The following is a 10,486-nucleotide window of genomic DNA, read 5'->3' as shown; positions in this document are numbered from 1 at the left end:
CCCCTACCCCAGGTTCCCCTCTCCCAATGGCATCCCAAACCTGACACCCCCCGCACTAATCTCCCTCATTCTGCCAGCTTGGCATCTGATGAGTCCTCAGAAATGTACAAAGTTGTGATCTAGCTCAGCTCTTTGGAGAGGGTAGCTCAGGCTTTGGAGAGGGTACAGAAAAGATTTACCAGGATGTAGCCAGGTACGAAGTGTAACTTAATGTAATTTCTCTGCTTTTCAATTCTAGAAATGAACTCCAGCTCTTTGTTTGATTTTCATTGACTTGTTAGCTTTCACCACTGCTTCTGGTGATTGTGTATAACTGGAAATCTCTGCTTTCCTGTCCTATTTGGGCATCATTTTCCAAGGAAAATATGGCATCCTCATTAAGTTCCCACGAAAACATAAATGGAAAATAATTTGTGAATGACACACCTATCTTGCAAGTGGTTTCCTGTGTTCCATTGCATTCCTTCTCAGCGACTGCCTTCCCCCTAAAATTTGGCGTCAACCGCAAATTTTGAAATGATAGTTCAGATTCCCGAGTCCCCATGTTGCTTAGTGCAATTTGTGAAGAACAGTGGCCCCAGCACCAATCCCTGTGGAACACTCCTTCTGCCAATCTGACTAACTACTTTAACCCTACCTCTCTGTTTTGGTTTTGCTTTGTAGCCTGTTTGCTATCCATCCTGCTGCTTGTCTTCTCATGTTCTCGTTTTATTCATAAACACTGGGTGGCCCCTCACTGAAGACAAACCGCTGTCATGTTTAGTTGTAGTGGCATCGTCAAAAACTAACGGAGCAGAAACCGGGTGCGGAATTCAATGCTCACACAGGTGGGCCTGTCCACGGTTGGAGAGCTGGCTGGTGGTGACCCCAGTGCAGCTATTCTTGGCCTTCCCCAAGCCAATTTGATGTAGACACTTACCTCAGGATCTTCAGGAGGAATTTCCCATCTACCATGGAAGCCAGCCAATCAGAGGCCACTGGAGCGCCAAGAGGAAGGTCAATGGGGCGGATTCATTGGGGCCAGATTGGTAAGACCCAGAGAGAGAGATGGGGGAAGGGCAGGGGGTTAGTATTTAGGGCAGGTGGATGTCTTCCTGTCTGGATGGTTCGAGTCTCCGGCGGGTATCTTTGTTGGATAAAAGTAAAATACTGCAGAATCTGAAACAAAAACAGAAGATTCTGGAAAATCTCAGCAGGTCTGACAGCATCTGTGTATCCTCTCTCCACAGATGCTGTCAGATCTTATCCAGCATTTTCTGTTTGTATCTTTGTTGGATATTGATTTTCCAGTTTGGAAGGACTTCCCCCTCTGGAATGCAGGCATACATCCACACGGACCTGACTGTCACTGATTAAAAACCAGAAGTGCCAGCATGAGGCTCTTCCTTGGGCCTCAATTTGTTTCTGGGCAGGGAGGCCACCCACAGCCCTTCCCAAACTGGACTTAATTGGGGAGTTAAGAAATCGGTCAGCTCTCCAGCCTGCCCACCTTCCAGCCCGATTAAGTAGGCCCACTTCCTTCAGCCAATCTCTGGGAGTAGCATAAAATTCAGCCCCGGGAGTTTAAGCTGAGACTTGGCCAGTTCAATTTCACACGAAGTATTCCATCAGCTGTGTGGGAAGTTGTTTAAAATGTGCTGCATGCTTCTCCACATGGGCAGCATGGTAGCACAGGGTTTGATAGGATGAACACAAGGGTTAAGAGAAAGGGCTGCTTCACAGTGCCAGGGACCAGATTGAATTCTGGCCTCGGGCCACTGTCTGTGTGGAGTTTCCACATTCTCCCCGTGTCTGCGTGGGTTTTCTCCGGGTGCTCCGATTTCCTCCCACAATCCAAAGATATGCAGGCTAGCTTGATTGGCCATGCCAACTTGACCCTAGAGTCAGGGAATTAGCAGGATAAGCATGTGGGGTTACGGGAATAGAGCTTGGGTGGGATTGTGGTCGGTGCCGACACGATGGGCCGAGTGGCCTTCTGCTGCACTGTAGGGATTCCATGATCTTTCACAGCTGCTGAAACTGTCTGAGTCATTGACATCGGTTGAACTTTTGTCTTTCATACCTTGTCAATCTGTGAACAAGTGCAAATCCAGGCTGACTCGAATCTGATTGGTTAGACACAGCCCACCTTCAGTTGGGACAAATTTTACTCATTTTAAATTCCAGAAAGCAGCTCGAAATTGGGCTGAGGTTTTGCATTACTGCAGATTTCAGTGAAGATTTGATGGTCTCGACATTTTGATTTGGAGGATGCTAATAAAGCCAGAGTCAATCCATGCCATGTGTGAACGAGTCATTATTTATTACTCCAAGAAAGCTACGTTGGCCTAAAGCAAACACATGACTTCAAAGTCGAGGTTTACTGGGAAAAAAGCCACTCGTGTGCAGATACTGGCTGGATATTGCAAAACTGGTACCATCCAGTAGCTGACGTCGGGGAAACCACTGTCTAGTATTTTTGTTTAATGGAAGGCAGATGCTTGAGATAATTTATGACTCAATTAAACCATTAGAACGCAGTTTGTTTCAATAAGGCTGGGGTTAATTTGGTAAATAGGAAGAGAATGACACCGGAAGCAAAAATAATTAAATGTGAATTTGTTACAAAGAAAGCTCAACACACCCTTGTTATGCTTTTTAATGTTGTAACTCACACAGATACATAGCATGAAGACAACCTGAGGCTTTATGACTCGGGTTTCTATCCCAGGAGTAAAAAGGGGAGGATGACAGGAACTCACGTTCTTTCAAGATCCTTTTAAAGATAACTCCTTCCTGAGCATATGTTCTGCAGCCGTATGTGTGTTGATGTAATGCAATAAAATTAACATTACAGATGCACTTAGCTGTCTTGCAAGGCTTTATTACTTGCAGGTCTGAAATCTTAGAATGTGGTCAAGCATCTTGCAAACTGACAGAAATCACTGAAGGAAACAGAAACATACAGAAGCAATAGAAGCCCTTTATTATCATGGCTGATCATTAAATTCAATACTTGCCTTCCTCTCATATCCCTTGATCCCTTTAGCTCCAAGAACTATATCTAATTCCTTCCTGAAATCAGACAACATTTTGGCCCCAACTACTTTCTTTCACAGTGAATTCCACACATTCACCACAGTCAAAGTGAAGAAATTTCTCCTCACCTCAGCTCTAAAAGGCTTACACCTTATCCTCAAACTATGACCCCTAGTTCTTGACTGCCCCCACCATCAGGAACATTCTTTCTGAATCTACCTTGTCTAACCATGTTAGAATTTTATAAGTTTCCATGAGATTCCCTCTCACGCTTCTAAACTGCAGTGAATATAATCCTAACCGATTTAGCGTCTCCCCGCGTGACTGTCCTGCCATCCCAGGAATCAGCCCGGGAAACCTTCACTGCATGCACTTTATAGCAAGAACATCCTTCCTCAAATAAGGACAACAAAACTGCGCATGATACTCCAGGTGTGGCTTCACCAGCACCCTGTACAACTGCGGGAAGAAATCTCGCAACACCAGTTTAAAGTCCAACAAGTTTATTTGTATCAAACCTGACAAAGGAACAACGTGTTCTGAAAGCTTGCTACAAATAAACTTGTTGGACCTTAAGCTGGTGTTGTGAGATTTCTTTCTGTTTTACCCCAGTCCAACACTGGCATCTCCACATCACAACTGCAGGAAACCATCTCTATTCCTAAACTCAAACCCTCTCACGATGAAAGCCAACATACTATTTGCCTTCTTTACTGCCCGCTGTACCTGCGCACTTACTTTCAGTGACTGATGCATGAGGACACCAAAGTTTTGCTGAGTGTCCAGCATTAAGATAGAATGAAAGAGCCTATTAAATAAAAGCAAGGATAAATTAAGAAAAAATTAGTGGGTTCGATTGGCAAAGTCAATAGTTTTTAATGTTCAGTAAAACTTCACATTCTTCAATGACTATGCCTTATGTGTCATCGCTTATTGAACGCTCAGCTCCTACTTGAACATAAAATGAGAAATCTGGATGTGGTGGGCAACATTAGGCGATCCTCATCCAGTGATGTAAATCCCTGCAAGAAGAATTTAGTTAAACTGTGATTGCTTCAGATGTGATCCTTCAACCTCCTTGGCAATCAACTCATTTTAACATAATTTCTAACTCAGAATGGTGTAACATATATGATGCTGGAAGCTGAAAGATCATAAATGTCATTTTCCTGCCATTCCCATCAGCGGGATCTTTCTGTTCTGCCAACAGTGACTCCCTGCCATGGCTTTCCCAGTGGTGGAGGGGACAAACAATGGGAAATCCCATTGCCAGTGGCAAGAACATTTGGTGGGCCACTTCCACCGCCACAAAACGTGCCGCGGGGGTGAATACCGCCCGTAAAAAATCATAAGCTTCATTATTTTAAAATGTGCAATTCTTTTATCATAATGGAGAAAATTGGCAATCCTCAAGAATGAAGGTGATTCAAGAATTATGACTCATTCCGGAATTTTATTCTTCCGACTTGGAAGAATGATAAATCGTGCATGCTGATGTTGCACATGTGTCCTGATGTCATAGATCATAGAATCCCTGCAGTGCAGAAAGAGGCCATTTTGCCCATCGAGTCTGCACCAGCCACAATCCCACCCAGGCCCTACCCCCATATGTTTTACCCACTAATCCCTCTAACCTACACAGATCAGGACACTAAGGGGCAATTTTAGCATGGCCAATCAACCTAACCCACACATCTTTGGACCGTGGGAGGAAACTGGAGTACCCGGAGGAAACACACTCAGATACGAGGAGGATGTGCAAACTCCACACAGACAGTGACCTAAACCGGGAATCGAACCCAGGTCCCTAGAGCTGTGAAGCAGCAGTGCTAACCATTGTGCGACCGCGCCGCCCATGTCATCTCACACTCATGCAAAATTATGGTCGGTGGGTGCACATGGGATCAGTTGCAAACCTGACAATAACTGATCAGCCATGTATGGCATTCGACAGAACATTTGAATTCGATTTTACATTGCCTCTGTGATTTCTCGGGTGGCGCACAGGCAACACAGGAAGTCAGCCAACCTGGTTTTTCACAACCTTCAGGGAGCTGACTGGAATGTTTGATACCCCGCTCCAGGTCACCATTTGACCTGGCGGCCACTACACTTCCATTCCCACCAGTGCTACACCAACGTCCGGCCGTGTTTCACACTGGCCAGCCCTCAACTGACCAACTAATGTCAAATTGCATCGTTCCAGCATTCGCAGGAGGAAGCAGACAATGCAGCTTTTCTGGGCAGACCCATCACATGGGCCTGATGAGCTGTTAAAATTCAGCTGCAGCTTGGTCAACACATTGTAACTGGGCATTTACAGTGAGGCTAACAGTGCAAGAAGCAGAATTGCTGCACAAATCAATCTACAATTTCCATCAAAGGAGACATCCAATGTGCACCCTGTGGATGAGTGATAACCACTGGCTGTAGCTTCTGGATTCTGTGTTTATCTGTTCATGCGCAAATGTCAGATGTTGCTGCCAGTTTCACAATAATGCATTTGTACCAAAGTCTAGCAGTTTCCCCGCTGTTACATCTACAACAGGCATAAAAAAAAAATTGGAACCTATCATACTTCTTTAAAATAGTAAAACAAAATCCACCAAAGTTCGATGCTTTCTCTCTTTCATTTTTACCACACCCATCCATTTCCCTGTCTTTTGGTTTACCGTGTTTTTTATCAGGCATACACATTACAATGTATATTGGCTCATCCAGGTAGCACTTAGAATGAAATGAAACACTGATTTTGTCCTAAGTATCCATGGCCTGCTATAAATCCAGTGGCAAGGTGGCACAGTGCTTGGCATTGCTGCTTCTTGTGCCAGGCATCCGGGTTTGATTCCTGGCTTGGGTGACCATCACGTTCTCCCCATGTTTGCATGGCTTTCCTCCCACAGCCTGAAAGACATGCTGGCTAAGTGTATTGGCCATGCTAAATTCTCCCTCAGTGTATCTGAACAGGTGCCGGAGTATGGCGACTAGAGGATTTTCACAGTAATTTCATGGCAATGTTGATGTAAGCCCACTTGACACAGGAACAAATAAACTAAACTAAATAAATTGGACGGGGAGGATTATCTCATGTGGATTATCTAGATAAGAAAAATCACATCACATGAGGTGTGGAATTACCAAGCCTTTTCCAATGAGGTAACTCTGGAATCAAACTAGGATCTTTCCGATCTCTATGACTCAGTACGGCACGAGGTAATGCCTTTATTTAGTAAGCTATTAGTGAGCTCAAAAGTCAAACGGCAGCTCTGCTGCTGCCTAATCAAAGGGCAATTGTGCTCCTGTACCTTGAGAACAAAAAAAATCAAGAGTATGGGATTCAGGAGTGACAGCAACTGAATGTGGCAGGTCTAAGCACTGTAAGAAAAGGAGAACTTGAATTTCCTGCTACACCACTTAGTTTGGTGTGTTACAATTATAGCAAAACAAATAGGGTAATATTAAACCTGTCAAAAGACAGTGAAGAACATAATGAAAGAAATGGTCATCGACTTCAGGCAGTGTAGTGGAGAACATGCCTTGTCTACATCAATGGGAATGAAGTAGAAATGGTCGTAAGCTTCAAGTTTTTATGTGTCCAGGTCACTAACAACCTGTCCTGGTCCCTCCATGTTGACACTATCATTAAGAAAGCCCACCAATGCCTCTACTTTCTCAGGAGACTAAGGAAATTTGACATGTCCACCACGACTCTCAGCAACTTCTACAGGTGCACCACAGACAGCACTCTTTCCGGCTGTATGGCCTGATCAGGATAGCTCCTGCTCTGCCCAAGACAGCAAGAGTGAAGCCCAGTTTATCACCCAGCCAGCCTCCCATCCATTGACACTGCCTACACTTCCCACTGCCTCGGGAAAGCAGCCAGCATAATCAAGGACTCCACGCATCCTGGATATACTCTCTTTCATCTTCTTCCATCAGGAAAAAGATATAAAATTCTGAGATCACACACCAGCTGACTCAAAAACAGGTTCTCCCCTGCTGCCATCAGACTTTTGAATGGACCTACCTTGCATTAAGTTGATCTTTCTCTACACCCTAGCAGGCGGCATGGTGGCACAGTGGTTTGCATTGCTGCTTCACAGTGCCAGGGACTTGAGTTTGATTGCTGGTTGGGTCACTGAATGCATGGAGTTTGCACATTCTCCCTGTGTCTATGTGCGTTTCCTCCAAGTGTTCAGGTTTCCTCCCGCAATCCAAAGATGTGTGGGTTAGGTGGATTGGCCATGCTAAGTTGCCCCTTAGTGTTAGGGCGGTTAGCTAGGATAAATGCATAGGGTTTTGGGGATAGGGCTTGGGTGGGATTGTGGTTGGTGCAGACTCAATGGGCTGAATGGCCTCCTACTGCACTGTAGGATTCAATGATTTCAACTATATAACACTACATTCTGCACTCTTTAATTTCCTTCTCTATGTACAGTATGCTTTGTCTATATAGCATGCTGGATACAATACTTTTCACTGTATAAATACATGTGACAATAATAAATCAAGTCAAATCAAAGAACACATTCTGAAAATGCTCTCTGCTGTGTTCAGCATGACTGAAGATTGAGTGCATTTCAAAATATCCTCATCAAAATTCTTCCCATAGATCTTTCAATGGACTATTCTGTCTGTTTTGTGCTATCAGAGTCATGATTGGAGTCTAAATCTGACAGCACAAACAAATCATCCAAAAACTCTCTCAATAGTGTCAGCTACAGCTCAGTTGGCAACACTATTCCTTCTCAGTGAGGAGATTGTGGGATAATGTTCCACTCCAGCACCTAAACACAAAAATCTAGGCCAACACTCGGGTTCAGTACTGCAAGGCCAGAGGTGCTGCTTTTAGATGAGCTCTTAAAGTAATGCCCCTTCAATCCTTTCAGTCCTTTTAGGTGGCTGTAAAAGAAGAATAGAGATTATGCCCCTCCTGTTCTGTTCAATACTATTATGAATGTACAAATTATGGGCAGCAGAAGGCTTCTCAGTCCCTCGAGCTTGTTCATAATTAAATGATCTGATTGTAACCTCAAACCCACATTCCCGCCTACCAGATAACCTTTCCCCACCTTACTTATAAAGAATCTATCTAGCTCTGTCTTAGAAACATTCACCAACTCTGCTTCCATTGCCTTCTGAGAGAGAGAGTCCCAAAGACTCACGACCCTCTCTGAGAATAAAATTCTCCTCATCTGTAGTAAATTGGCGACTGCTTCACTTTAAATTCTGACCCCTAATTCTAGATTCTTCCACATGAAGAAACATCCTTGCCACATCCACCCTGCTCAGGTTCTTATACGTTTCAATCAAGTCACCTCTTTCTCTTCTGAACTCTATTGGATATGAGCCAAGCATGTTCAACCTTTCCTCAAAAGACAAGCCTCACATTCCAGGTGTTAGTCTAGTAAACCTTCTCTGAACTGCATTCAATGCAATGACATCCTTCCTTTGCTATGTATTTATACTGAGCCTTAGTAGCTGCACTAAGCACCGTGTATTAATATATGCATGTCATCACTGGAAGTGATGCCGCAGTTCGCTAGCACAGGAAATTGCCAGGATGAAGGAGCAGTGGTTAACACACCTTGGAATAAAGTTCCATTAGTTTTAATCCTCAGTGGTTTGTATAGTCAATGGAATTCATTGCCACAGAAGGCTGTGGAAGCCAAACCATTCAGTATATTTAAGACAGAGATAGATAGGTTCTTGATTGGTAAGGGGAGTAAAGGTTATGATGAAAAGGTTGGGATTCGGATTGAGGAACTTAAAAAGCCATGATTGAATGAGAGCATTAAGAGCAGACTCGATGGGCCGAATGACCTAATTCTTCTCCTATATCTTATGGTCAATACCAACCTACACAATATCCTTAGATAAGTAAACCAGTACTCGAAATGTGGTCTCACCAATGCCCGTATAACTGAAGCATGACCTCTCTACTTTTGTAATCACTTCTCCTCACAATAAATCATAACATTCTGTTAGAATCCCTACCATCCAGAAGGCCATTCGGCCCAACGAGTCTGCACCAACTCTCCAGCAAAACATCTTACCAAGGCCCAGCCGCTGCCCTATCCCCATAACACCACACATTTATCCTGCTAATTCCCCTAACCTACACATTTTAGGACAGTTAGGGGAAATTGAGCATGGCCAATCCACCTAACTTCCACATATTTGGATTGTGGAAGGAAACCCATGCAAACATGGGGAGAATGTGCAAACTCCACACAGACAGTGACCCAAGGCTGGAATGTGAACCCAGGTCCCTGGTGCTGTGAAGCGCCAGTGCTAACCACTGTGTCACTGTGCTGCCCAGCTTTCCTAATTATTTGCTGTACCTATATACTAGCTTTTTGTGATTCATGCACCAGGTCACCCAGATCTCTTTGCACTTCAGAGTTCTGCATTCTCTCACCATTTAGATAAATCTAAGTACAGTACATCCACTGGTTCCCCTTTATCCATAGCACATGTGGTTCCTTCAAACAACTCCAATACATTGGTTAAACATGATTTCCTTTTCACAAAACCATGTTGACTATATCCAATGATCTTGATTTTTTTAAGTGCTGTAGTATAAACATGTTTAATAATAGTTTCTATTATAATATATTATAATCAGTTAGCTTTGCTTTTGTGCCCCCATAATTATATTTATTTAAACCTATAACACTAGTCTTTGATCCACTCTTTCCTCCCCAAACTGTATGTATGTTTTAATCATATTATGATTGCTGCTCCCTAGGGGCACCTACACTATGAGGTTGTTAATTAATCCAATCTTGTTTCAGAAAGCCAGGTCTAAACAATAGCCTGTTCTCTGGTTGGTGCTAGAGGAAATCCAGAGAAGGTGCAAGCTCCATGCAGACAGTGACCTGAGGCTGGAATTGGACCTGGGTCCCTGGTGTTGTGGGGTAACAGTGCTAACCACTGTGCTACCATGCCACATCACTTCTTGGCCTTTTGGCTCAGATCAAGTGTAGTATTGACATGCTGTGCTTTGTTGAAGTATTAGGTTACATTTCAGTTCCATTTGAAGCAATTTTTAAAAGCAGCATCTCGGCCTTTTGGCTAAAATGCAAATGAGATCAAGCCTTGGAGGAGGAGCTATGCCTACTCCAATCAGCTTGTACCTTGTAGATCAAACCCAAGACAGGAGGTGAGAGCCCTGTCTTGTCAGCTTGGATCCGGAATGTCCCAACGTGTTGAGACTCTGAATTGGACTTGATTGGATTGAATTGGAATAAAAACAAACAAAAAAAACATCAAAGTGGAGAATGTGGGCAGTGACATCCAGGAATTCCCACATGCTGCAGCTGTGAACATCACCTGTCCTGCCATGTGTATTGTGCTAAATAACTACGTTTATTTTTTAGAAATGTATTTATAGTTCCCCTTTTCACCAAGTTCACTCACTCAGTTTGCTGATTTATGCACGCAAAGCAATACTCGGTGCAGGCAA

The 10,486-nt window shown here is 43.8% G+C and overlaps 1 non-coding gene across 1 annotated transcript; it reads left to right on the top strand.

Moving 5' to 3' along the window:
• Positions 1 to 9,971: 9,971 nt before the first annotated feature.
• On the top strand, positions 9,972 to 10,169 carry LOC145343631 (U2 spliceosomal RNA). Its single transcript, XR_013886765.1, has one exon. It is a non-coding gene; the product is annotated as a U2 spliceosomal RNA (small nuclear RNA).
• Positions 10,170 to 10,486: the final 317 nt, after the last annotated feature.

Source organism: Carcharhinus amblyrhynchos, chromosome 5 (assembly GCF_965287045.1).
Source record: "Carcharhinus amblyrhynchos chromosome 5, sCarAmb.v2.hapA, whole genome shotgun sequence".
NCBI lineage: Eukaryota > Metazoa > Chordata > Chondrichthyes > Carcharhiniformes > Carcharhinidae > Carcharhinus > Carcharhinus amblyrhynchos.
Note: the sequence above shows the minus strand (reverse complement) of the source record. Positions and strands in the feature narration are given on the sequence as shown.